At 38.7% G+C, this 12,566-nt stretch overlaps 1 pseudogene; it reads left to right on the top strand.

The window, feature by feature from the left end:
• The first annotated feature begins 12,184 nt into the window (after positions 1–12,184).
• LOC145583598 (small nucleolar RNA R71) lies at positions 12,185–12,282 on the top strand (annotated as a pseudogene).
• Positions 12,283–12,566: the final 284 nt, after the last annotated feature.

The following is a 12,566-nucleotide window of genomic DNA, read 5'->3' on the forward strand; positions in this document are numbered from 1 at the left end:
CAATCATCAATTACCAAGTTTCTCTCTCTAAAATCTAAGACAAAGTCTCCGAAACCTTGAGCTTCTCTCTCTGAAATTCTAATCAAAATCTAATTCTAATTCAATTCTCTAACTTAATTCTCTCTCTAGAAATGAAAGAATTCTATATATAGTAAAACTAACTAAAGAAAATTTAGTTAGACGTCCAAAAACAACCCCAAATGATGCGGCCTCTCCTCTCAATGCGCGGCCGCAACAAAATGGGTACGAAACAAGGGGAAGCAGGCTGCGTGGCCGCTCCCGCGACCTGCGCCGCCGCGTCACAGCTCTACGCGGCCGCTCCTCCCTCGTGCGCACCCGCGCCTGGGAGAAGGGGTGTAGGGAATATTTCAAGCATCCCACACTTGAGCCCCACTGTGATCATACACTTAAGTATGGTGGCGTTAAAGGGAAGGAAGCTAGAGAAAAAGAGTTGCCAACAAGTTTTAGGAAATTGTAAACCATTCACAGGCTTAAGGTTACACCCCTTCACGATCCATGAGATCGCTAACTCCATAGTGGTCCTGAACCATGACTGGATATTCGGGAATGAAGGTACAAATCCAACCTAAAAGAGATTGAACCTGCCCTCAAAAGGCCTCTACTTTTTTCTTCTCATATTCATGTGCGCTTTCTGACTAACATACAATCAATATATTAATCTTAAACCTGTTTAATCTATGTTGGTTGAATATTAATGCACAAACAAATTTATTATTAGCGATCACTTGAATTATAATCATATTAGCCTAAACAAGATTATTAATTATCTTATTAAGCGTGATTACAAGTACAAATTCCCTTTAATCCTGCAAGAGAGAGCGTGATCAAGCAATAACAATAGATAATATATCAAGCAACATAACAATTAACAACAATCAACATCATAACAATCTCAATCTCATCAAAGCATAATAATAGCAAGATCCTAGGCATGATACTAATAAGATTAATAACAAATCCTAACATGTCACTAAACATTAAAGATCAAAGCTTTAGCCCTAACATGATACTAACATGATAGAAAGAAAGAGTAGGAAGCAACCTAAGCATGATGCTAGAAAGCAATAAATAACATCCTAACATGATACTAGGAATTAAAATAATATAAGCATGCTTTCAAAAGGAATAAAGCAATAAAACAACTTACTTTGATGCCTCGTATCTCTTTCTATCAAAACAATACACACGTTAGTAATTTCAAGGAAAATATTAAATCAAACAATTAATTTAAATAATTGAAATAGGGATTTGGAACCAAACCCTCAGAAATTATCAACCTTTCACGTCTAGGGCGAAGGCAACTTCGAGCTTGGCTAGGTGCGTCTAGAACTTATGAATGCGGTATTGTATTTGTAAAAGACTAGGCTTAAAAAGAAGGAGAAAGAAAAGCTATTAGCTTGAGAGAGAAGAGAATAGAATATTGTTGATGATTGTGAATGATCATAAAAACGGGGAAATACGACCCTATTTATTGAAAAAATAGCCTGAAAACGATCAGAAAAAGACCGGATCCTATTAGGAATAAAACTGCCCCTGTTGCAGGACGACAGGGTCCGGTACGATGCGACAGCTCTGTCGCTGTGTGACACGCTTGTCGCAACGCGCCAGCTTTGTCGTTCCGCGCTGATTCACGCGTTTTCTAAAATCCTGTACGGAATCCTTAATATAATTAAATTTGATTAACAACGTCCGTACTTATCTTTGAAAATCAGATTTAATCTCTATTAAAACACTTGTTTTAATCCAAATAGAATTCTTTATTTTCATAAAAGATATAATTATTAATCCTAACTTCATTAGAACTCAAAACAACCTTCTAGGTTTATTCTAGAAGATTAAAATCAATCCTTTAATTTTAGGAATATTAATTAATGAGCCCTCCACTAGATCATTGCGCCATAAAACCATTTCAGGCCCAATTTAATATTTTGGCCATAACTTCCTCATTATTCATCGGAATTGGGCTTTTAATATATCGTTGGAAAGCTCTTTTCGAGCCCAATCCAACTACACTATTATTGGACCCTTATTATGGACCAAACTAAATTAGACTGGACATTTTCATAAATAGAGTTCATTTTCGAAAACAGAATGAAGAGTTATTAAAACAACCGCATCACAAGACTTTTCACACTTTCGCTTCGTTCGATAATCAAGTGACGTGAAAGGTACTCATCACTGGGTTTTGCTTTTGGGGAGACACAATCATGTGTCTACAAGGGGAGTTATCCTCATGCGCTTGTTGATGCTCCCGTGCGCTCTACTTGATACATGTTGGGGGAGGCAGTCACTAGAGGCCTTCAAGGTGGGTTCAATACCGACTTTGATGTCCACGCAGAATGAGAGTCACTACTAGAAAACAGCTCATTTTCGACGGATTACGCCCGACGGACACCTAAATCCGTCGGAAACACTAAATTTTCCAACGGATTTTCATTTCGTCGGATATTTCCGACGAATTCATTAAATCCGTCGGAAAATCAGTCGAAAATTCCCGACGGATTTTGGAAAATAGGTTCTTTACGACGGATTTAAATTCCTCGGAAATTTCCAACGGAAAAATCCGTCGGAAAGTAATTAAATTCCCGACGGAATTGTAATCCGTCGGAAAATTAATGCTTTCCGAGGGATTTTTCCATCGGAACCATTAAAATATTTTTTTTTATAACACGCTTAACCCTAAAGGGCATAAGGGGCGCCGCCTTTCTTTCCTCCTCTTTTTCTCTTTCCTCCTTCCCCCCTCTTTCCTCCTTCACCTGTTCTCCCTCTTTCCTCCTTCTGTTTTTCTCCTTCCTCCTCCTCTCCTTCGTCTTGCTCTTTTCTCTTTCTCCTCCTTCGTTTTTCCTCTTTCTCCTCTTTCGTCTTTCTCTTTTCCTCCTTCTTCTTCGTCTTTTTTATCTCTTCTTCTCTTTCCTTTTGTTTTTTCTTTGATTTTCGCACAATATTGGTGATTTCACGGTCAACTTGGTGGTTTTCGTCACAACATTCGCATAATTCCGTCAAAAACGATGGTTTATATGGTGAAATCGAAGGTTTTGAGGTCAAATTCAACCCTAAAAACTCTAGATCTAGAGTTTTCAAGGTCAAATTTGGCCTTGTAAACCTAATTTCGAGGTTTTGTACGGTAGAATTAAGGTATGTATCTCTTTATTTTTTTTAATTTTGTTTGTTGTTTTTTTTTTTTTTTTTGGATATTAATGGTGGTGGTAGGTTGTTGTGGTGGTGGTGGTGGATAGGGGCTGGTAGATGGGGTTCGGTTAGATTGATGGTGATCGATTTTAATCTGTTTTGTTTTTTTTTTTTGGTTAATTTTTGGGTTAAGTTTTGTATTGGCGGCGGTGGTGGATTAAGGTGGGTGGTGGGGGTGGTTTGCTTAGGTGGGGTGGTAGATCTACGCTCGTTTAGGTGTGGGCTAGTGACGTGGGGATGGTGGCGTAGGTTAGGGGACTGGTGGTCAAGGCTGGTGGTGGGGGATGGTAGTTGGTGGTCTTGGCTGGTTGTGGGGGGTGGACAGGAGGTGGGAGGCTTTTTTTTTTTGTTTTTTTATTATTTTCCGACAGAATTTTCCTCGCAAATTTCGGAGATTTACGACGGAAAGTGCCGGTGCTAGAAAATCTTTTCCGACGAATATATTCCGTCGAAATAGTGTTTCCGACGGAATTTTCCGTCAGAAGAGTCTTTTTTCCTACAAACCATTTTCCGACAACCACTTCCGACAGAATTCCGTCGAAAACCCCTTTTCGGACGGATTTTAGGGTGTTTTCGACGAAAATTTTCCGTCGAAAATGAGCTGTTTTCTAGTAGTGAGTGCAGCCTTGAAGACTTGGCTTTTGCACTCCTTCACTTTTAAGCTTCAAGAGGAGGAACCGGGTTTCATCTTAAGCTTTGTATGCCCCAAGAAAACGCCATTGAGTTTCTTGAACATCACCATTCTCCTAAAATCAAAGAGAAGAAAACAAGTAAAGGAGAAAAGGCAAAATAAACTAAGAAATGCAAGACAATGAGAAAACAACTAAGGAAAACACAAACTAGATAAATTACAAGTAAAACTAAAGAAAAAGAGATATAAAAGCAATCAAAATTCATCCTAAAAGAGGCTAAATGAGTGCCATAAATGACACTCATCAAACTCCCCCAAGCTAGACTTTTGCTTGTCCTCGAGCAAAACAAAAGCAAGAAGAAATAGGATGAAAGACATATTCAAAAAAGAAAAAGGAATAAAAGAGATAAGAATGTACACTAAGACGCACTTTCATAGGAATCACGGTTGTTTTTAGCTACAACAAGCCCTTTAAACCCCAAAGTCTCTAATGAGGACGAGTGAGGTCTTGTAAGGGTATTCAAAGAGTTTGACCCATAACTCTTGAAGGTAAAAATGAGGCAAATCAATATAAGAAAGTAAAATTAAAAATTCAAACAACTAGCTTTTGAAATGGACTTTTACAAATGATCAAATGCAAGTGAATAAAGAACTTTCTATACAATAAAGGTATGCACGTTCCAAGATATCTAAGGTTGATTGAAACATAGGATATGATAAGAATAGAGAACTAATGAAACACAATTCACCTTCATCTCAAACATTGTCACCACGATCTCCCAATTAGCTTAAAATCCGCCTCTAGTGAGCATCTCAATGATTACTTGAAGGAACCAGAAAAAGAAAGAGATTTAAGGCTACTCGACATCTTGACTAATGCACACCGCTCTATAGGCTTGACTCACACCTCCCTCCACCGACTTGTGACTCAACCACAAAGGTCAAAAGGTCTTGAGAAGGGTTGTAATGTAAGGGCGGAAGGGATGAAGGTAGGATAAAATTTGAAATTTGGTGGTATACCTAAATTATATTATGAAGCAAAGGGGTGATCAATCCTCAACACCATAATCAAGCAATCACCAAATAAAAACACCAACACCCCCAAGCTTATTCAAAGCCAAAATCACAAACATATATACAAAAAACATAAGAACGCTTCCCCCCAAGCTAAAATGAAGCATTGTCCTCAATGCTTAAAATAGGAAGAAAAATACTCACATCAAAATATTTTTTAACTCTTTCATTTTTCACACTTTTTCAATTTTGCCAAAGCTTTTTGAATTTGCTTTGCTTTTACTCATGTTTTCATTTTTTCAATTTTTCACATTATTTCATTGTCCTCGCCTCTTTTAACTATGGACGGCTTTTTCAACTTAGCATTTGCCTTTTATTCACAAGATATTTATAACACAAACTTGCATACATTATCAGAACCAATACTCAACTAATCCACCATAATCTCTAACAATAATGATCAATTGCTTCACAAAAACCAATAATGGAAACAAGAATGAAACAAAAGGCTCAAAATCTAAAGATATGGCTTGAAATGAAGGTTTATGGCTCAAATGGTTAGGAAGTAGGAAAATGAAAACTCAAAATAAAGAAATAGAAAACTATCTTAGAAAAAGAAAAATCACCACCTCGAAAAGATGCCTTTGTACTTCCTAAATGGCTCGGTCGCAATCTCGGGAGACAAGAGTCAAGTTCTAGATAAAGCATACAAAAGTCAAGGATCCATGTGCCGCTCATGCAAAATATGTAGAAGGCTTGAAAAGAATTAAAACTCACATGGTTGTAGCAATAACTCACTATTAGTTTCAAATTGACCAAAGGGAGCAACTCCAACTTTCCACAAACAATTAGATTCCGGCTTCAAGGTCCCAAAAGTTTTAAAGACACTACCTTAGCATACTCTATCCTATAGTCAACCAAAGATACTCTCAAATCGTGCACACCGATACCACATAGGAAACCATTCATTCAAAAAAAAAGTTCGGATGATATTATATCCATAACATAAGCAGTCATGAAAAGAGAGCGAAAAGAAAGCCTCATAATCTTTTTTTTTTTTTTTTGGTATTTTTGCATATTTGAAAAGAATGAAAATGAAAAAGGAAAGTAGAAAAGAGAAGAAAGGAAAAGATAAATAAAAGTTTAAAGATGCATGCATGTCAAATAAATCCCAATCGTCAAACAAGTGGTCACTCGACAACATCGCCAATGACCCCAAACACCCTTGGTGTTACAAAGCAAACATCCTCGAACCGTTCAACTCTTCCTAAACTAATCCTATTCTATGCAAACAATGAAAGAAAAGAAAGAAAAGAGGAAAATAAGAAAGATCTCACCGGGAATCCAAGCTAAGCTAAGAAAAGCGGGGTAACAAAACTATCACCTCCATGAAGCTCCAATCAAGCATAGCAAGAATTGTTAAAACTGAGTGGGAATGAAAAAGAGAAAATGAAACTATATACAAAGTAAACGGTTAGTAACTTTAAAACAAAATAATAAGAAAGCAAAACCAACAATAGAAAGACAAAGAAACAAAATCAAACTTATCAACAAAATCAAATTAAAACAAACCAATCAAAATATTAAAATCAACTATACACTCAAAATAGAAAAATCAACTATACACCTAAGCTACAATCATTTGGATCAAAGGGATTTAGATTCAAGGGTTTTGGATTTAGGGATTTTGATTCAAGGGAGCAAAATCATCAACTCATCATGAAAGAGCAAACATCATCAAAATCAACATCAAAAGATTTTCAACAAGAAAAACATGATATAATCATAGAAAACAACAACACTCAACAACATCAAGTAAAGATCAAGATAAGTAATCATAAACCATCAAGGCATGAAAAATCAAGGACATCCAATAACAACAAAATTAGCCATCGAGACCCTTCCACAAGACTAGTGTCCCCCCAAGCTAAACAGAAATACATCTCAACATCCCATCAATACAAATCAAAGATCACATAATAAAATGGATGGAGGTAAAAGCACAAAGAGGGGTAACTAGTTACCACTAGGCCCGGCACCATCATCATCATCCTCACTATCATACGAGAAGCCGGATGGGGGACCATAAGGATCCCATCCCCCGGTGTAACCGGGTGGCCAACCATAATGACCCCTAAAGTTATCTTGGTGCCAAAGGGCTAAGGGAGTATATTGATCAGGCAACTCAAGTGGTAACGGATGGGTGGGATCGACATAGGGGTAGTTAGGATCACCCCTATAGTCGCTCCCACCGGGCACACGGTAATCATAGTTACCATGCTAATCTGAAAATGAGCGAGTCTCTGTATTGGACCCTTGAGGTCCTTTCCAATATGGGCAGGTAGGCTTCACATCACCTCCTCTAGACGGTGTAGGACCGAGTTGAGGAGGGAAGTACGGGTAGTTAACCGAGGGAGTGATCTCCCCACGGTTAACACTCGCATCATAGAGTTGTTGTTGTTGGAGAAACATACCTTGTTGCATTTCGGAGATGCCTTTCATTTGGTTGTAGATCGCCTCAAAGTCTTGATCATACATCCCCTCTAATAGAACTTTCATGCCCACCTTTTGGGCACTCAAAGACTCCATGTCGGGGTTGGAGAATCGATGTTGTTGATGTTGAGGCTGAGGCACTTCTTGCTCTTGTTGTTTTTGTTGTTGTTGATGTTGATTTTGATTTTGTTGGATTTGTTGCTCTTCGTTGAGGACACCTTGCATGTCTTCATCTTCACCAGGGATGCAGTTGCTAATGGGAACAAACCACACATTCGGGGCATGCCGGTGGAGGGAGGTCAAAGAGGGGTTCGGAATATAACATCGATGAGCATTCCTCACTAATCAATCAAACACCTCATCATCATTGCCCTTTGCTATGAATTGCACTTGCTTGAGTTAAGCAATGTCGAGGAAGAGAGTGTCGGTGTCCCCCACCGGAGTACAAGAAAGGAGATATCTACCATAATCAAGGTTGGTAGCCAATCTAGTCACCATGCTACCACAAGGGATGTCTCCCGACTTCTTGCCCCGCATGTCCATGCAAGTTCTCAAAAATATGTTCCCAAAGTTCAACCTTCCACGCAACTCTTCTCTAGTTTCCATCCAAAGAACACGCAACTCGGCTTGCAACATTTTTCCCAAGTCTTGCTTTGGGAATACCGAGTAACCCAACAATGATGAAGCACTCAAACGGTTGGAAAATGTCGCTTGCAAGAGAATAGCGGGCGGTGAACTCATCCAACCCCGAGATATCATTCCACCATGCATTTTGGGCGTACCCATCTAAATAATCATGCTCGAGAAAAAGGATATCCGCCCCCTAATTGAAATCAAGGGCCGTATTGAATTCGGTCAAAGACATTTGATGCTCCACAATGAAGAGTTGGAAGGAAATTTGGTAGTCCTTGTCACCAACCGGAGTAGTAGTCAAAGAAGCTAAGAACTCCCTAGTCGGCTCAAGGTAGGTTCGGTAGCATTTGTTGACGAAGCTACCCAACCTAAGGTTGTCAAATAAGACCCACAAGTCCTCATCGATTCCCAATTTAATCATACTCGATCGATGATAGTGTCGTGAGGGCTTTATGGTTCTTTTCTTAAATTCGTTCCAAAGTGGTTTATGGCTTGGGTTGGCGAATCGTGTTTTGGGTAGCGGAAGAGGGTCATCATTTTTTGTTTGGGAAGTAGGTGTGTTTGAGGGAGAAGGTTCTTCAATTGTTATGTTTGTTTTTCTCTTTTTGGAAGTGAGGGCTTTCATGATCTTAGACATGTTTGCTTCACAAATTCACAACCAAAACTCAATCACAACTCCACAATTCACCACAATCACAATACAAGCACAACACTACCACAATATCCTTGGTTCAACCAACCAAAACTACAATCACCACTTACTACCAACAATACCAAATTTCAACCTTCCACAAATATCCACCAAATTTCACAATTAAGCTACACTATCAACAACAACACAATGTGAGGCAAATTTCATCAACAAACAACACATATAAGCAACAAAATTACTTAATCAATCATCAAATTCAACCAAAACAGTACTACTACTATTCACAAGTATGCATAATCAAATTCTTGCTAACAAATTGTTGTAATAATGCAAAATAAAGGTAGAGAATATGATTATACCACACAAGAAGCAATTTTAATCATGTTTTAAGCACCAAAATCCACCATAACAAAAATCCCCAAATTGCTCTTCAATGGAGGAAAGAGATTGGAGAAGAAGAAATGGAGGAATGTAGTATGATTTTTGATGAAAATGATGAAATTTGAGTAAGAATGTGTTGATTTTGTGAATTGTTTGAAGGATTTGAGGGATGATTTTTGTTGTTTGAGGGTTAGGGTTTCGGTTTGGGAGAGAGGAGAGTGCGGACGAGGGTGAGGTTGAGAATGAAATGAGGAAAAGAAAGGAGAAAGAAGAAGAAGTAGGTGCAGCAAGGCACCGCGCGGCCGCATAGCAGGGGTGCGAGCTCGCGCCCCTGCTGCTCTTCTCCTTTGCTTGCTTCTTCTTCTTGGTGCGTTCATCTATGGGCTTAATGATCTTTATCATCCCGGGATTATTGAACCCACTAAACACATCAGTTTCTAAACCCCTTAACAGTGGGTTCAACATCCCAAAATAATGAGAGCACCATAATGAACCCATCAGGCACAAATTTGCTTCTCATTTAAACACAAATTTTCCAATCTCACTTCCTTGATTACCTTACCCATCAACTCGAAATTCAATAATATCGAGCATACTCTCACCAATTACCACGAAACATCTTCCCATTGTGCTCACGCTCGTTTGAGGTGTCTGATTTCCATGAATTCAACCTATTAATCCAAAGACAAAACAAGTAAAAGAAAGAAAAACAATTGAAAGAAAACTACGAAAGATAGAATCAAAAGAAAAGGTTAGAAAACTGGGTTGCCACCCGGGAAGCGCTTGCTTAAGGTCCTTAGCTCGACCCTTCCTCCAAATCATGGAGGGTCAAAGAACACCACCTTGTCCAAAGTGATGGAGGAAACAAGCTTCTTCTCATTCCTTGGCAACTTCACACCATTGTTGGATGTACTCTCAATTTTGAAAATTCTGAATCAAGTTCACGTTGCTTCAACTTCATTTTCTTCTTAATAAAAGCTCTCTTTTTCTTCTTTGTTTTCTTGTTCCTTGTTGTGGACGGCTTCTCACCATCAACACTTTTGGAGTCAATCTCATCCTCTTTCGGGTAGAGCTCAAACCATGAAGGAATATCAATCACCTCCTCATCCACAAGCTTTAAAAGCTCCTTGTTGCCTTCACTAACCTTCTTGCTTTCAACACTCGAAGGCACATCATCACAAACCTCAAGAACATTGTTAGTTGAAGAAACAATCATGCATACATTATCATTGGAATGAGGTGAATTGATGCACATAATTCCGTTCACAAAAGACAAAGATTCATGCATCGATTTATCTCAAAACTCACCTCATTGTTACCAACCCTCAAAATAATAAGGCCACCCTTCACATCGATCAAAGCTCCCGAAGTAGCTAAGAAAGGTCTCCCTAATATGATAGGTATGTTGTCATCTTTCGCTATCTCAAGCACAATAAAATAAACCGGAATTGTGAACTCACCTATCTTGAAGGGGACGTCCTCAACTCTTCCCTTTGGAAACGTAATAGATCAATCAGCCAATTTCAAGGTCATGTTGGTTGGAAAAAGCTCACCTAACTTAAGCTTCCTAAAGACCGAATAAGGCATGATGCTCACACTAGCACCAAGATTACAAAGAGAATTTTGAAACAATTTTCCATTGATTTTGCAAGGGATAGAGAAATTACCCGAATCTTTCATTTTCTTGGGTAAATCATTGTGAATCAAAGCACTACAACATTCCCCAACCTTTTCCGAGTCAATCTCATTGCACTCTCTCTTGCCACTCAAGATTTCCTTACTTAGCATTTGGGTCATGGCTTCGGTGAAAGGGATTGAAAGATGAACTTCTCTAAGCATATCAAGAAATCTCCCAAATTGTTCATCAATTTTGTTTCTCAAAAAGTTTTGGGGATATAGAAGTTTAGGCTTGATCACCTCCTCTTGCACTTTTTCATCACTCTTCTCTTCCTCTTGGGCTTCTTTGCTCACCTTCTTTGACACATCAATCTCTTTTTCCTTACTTAAATCACTCACCTTCTCACCTTCCTCACTCTTCCTAGAAACTCTCTCTTCAAGAACTTTCCCACTCCTTGTGGTGATAGAATACGCGGGTTTTTTAGGTTCAACTCCTTGTGAGGGTAAAGAAGAAGGGATAGCATTCACACTCTCTTTCCAGGTATTTTCTAATTGAGTGATTTTTGTTTCAAGCATCTTGTTGTGTGTCATCATCTCATTGAACTTTTTGTCACTTACCGACATGTAAGTGTTTAAAATTTTAGATTGGTTCTCGATGATTTCTTCCAAGGTAGTTCTAGAAGATGAAGATTGAGCATAGAAATTCTCACCATTATCTTGAGTTCTTGGAACAAATCTGGGTGAGAGTCCCCTTTGATTGTTGTTTTGAAAATTCCCCCGGTTTTGGTTACTCCAATTACCTTGGTTTTGATTTTGGCCATTGTTTTGATAATGGTTACCATAGCCTTAACCTTGTCTTTGGTTTCCATACCCTTGACCTTGGCTTTGATTATTATAGCCTTGATTATTATAGTTCCCTCGGAAACTTTGATTTCCTTGGTTTCTATAACCACCATTGTTATAATTATCAAAGTTCCCTTGTTGGTGAGCATTTCTATTCCCAAAGTTCCTTGGTCCATCGAATCTTTGTCCATTGTTATTTGAAACAAAATTCACTTGCTCACAATCACTATTATCAACATTATCACAATTATCAAATGCATGTGGACAATTAGAAGCAACATGGTCATATAACCCACATACATCACAAAACACATATCCATTTGGCATATTATTTGAAGTAGAAGGAGGAGTAGAGTTAGAAGATGTACCTCTCCCCTTATTGTGGGAGGGAAGAATTGGTGCTTGTGAAGAAGCACTCTCAAGCTTTGCCTTTAATTGAGGTCATCTCCTTTCCCAAGTTTGAGATTTGTGAGGACAAATTGTTGATGGCATTGAGATGGTCGATTGAATACACTGTTGAATCGCTTTTGCTTGTCGACTCTCTCTCGCCTTCTTGCCAATCCATGTGTTACCTTACCACATCTTCAATTAAGTCCACCACTTCATCCTACGTTTTGTTCATGATAGGGCCTCCGGCATCGGCATCTAAGCAAGACTTTCCTTTGGGGCTTAAACCTACATAAAAGATTTGGATGATTTGATAGGTTGGAATCCCATGGTGTGGGTATTCTCTTTGGTATTCCTTATACCTTTCCCATGCTTCATAAAGACTTTCATTTGGCTTTTGCTTGAAGCTTTGAATGAGAGCTCTTGCTTCGGCCGTTTTCTTTTGTGGATAGAATCGAGATAGAAACTCCTTGGTCACTTCATCCCATGTTCTCAAAGAGTTTGGCTTCACCTCTTTGTCCAACCACTCTAGAGAACGTCTAATAAGAGAGAAAGGGAAAAGTTTAAGTCGAATGAACTCTTGAGAAACCCCATTCACCTTGATGGTATTGCAATACTTCTCAAATTCCTTAAGATGGTTGAGGGGACTCTCATGCTTGGCTCCATAATATTGACGCCTCTCTATCAAAGTAATAATCGCCGATC

Source organism: Chenopodium album, chromosome 15 (assembly GCF_948465745.1).
Source record: "Chenopodium album chromosome 15, dcCheAlbu1.1, whole genome shotgun sequence".
Taxonomy (NCBI): Eukaryota; Viridiplantae; Streptophyta; class Magnoliopsida; order Caryophyllales; family Amaranthaceae; genus Chenopodium; species Chenopodium album.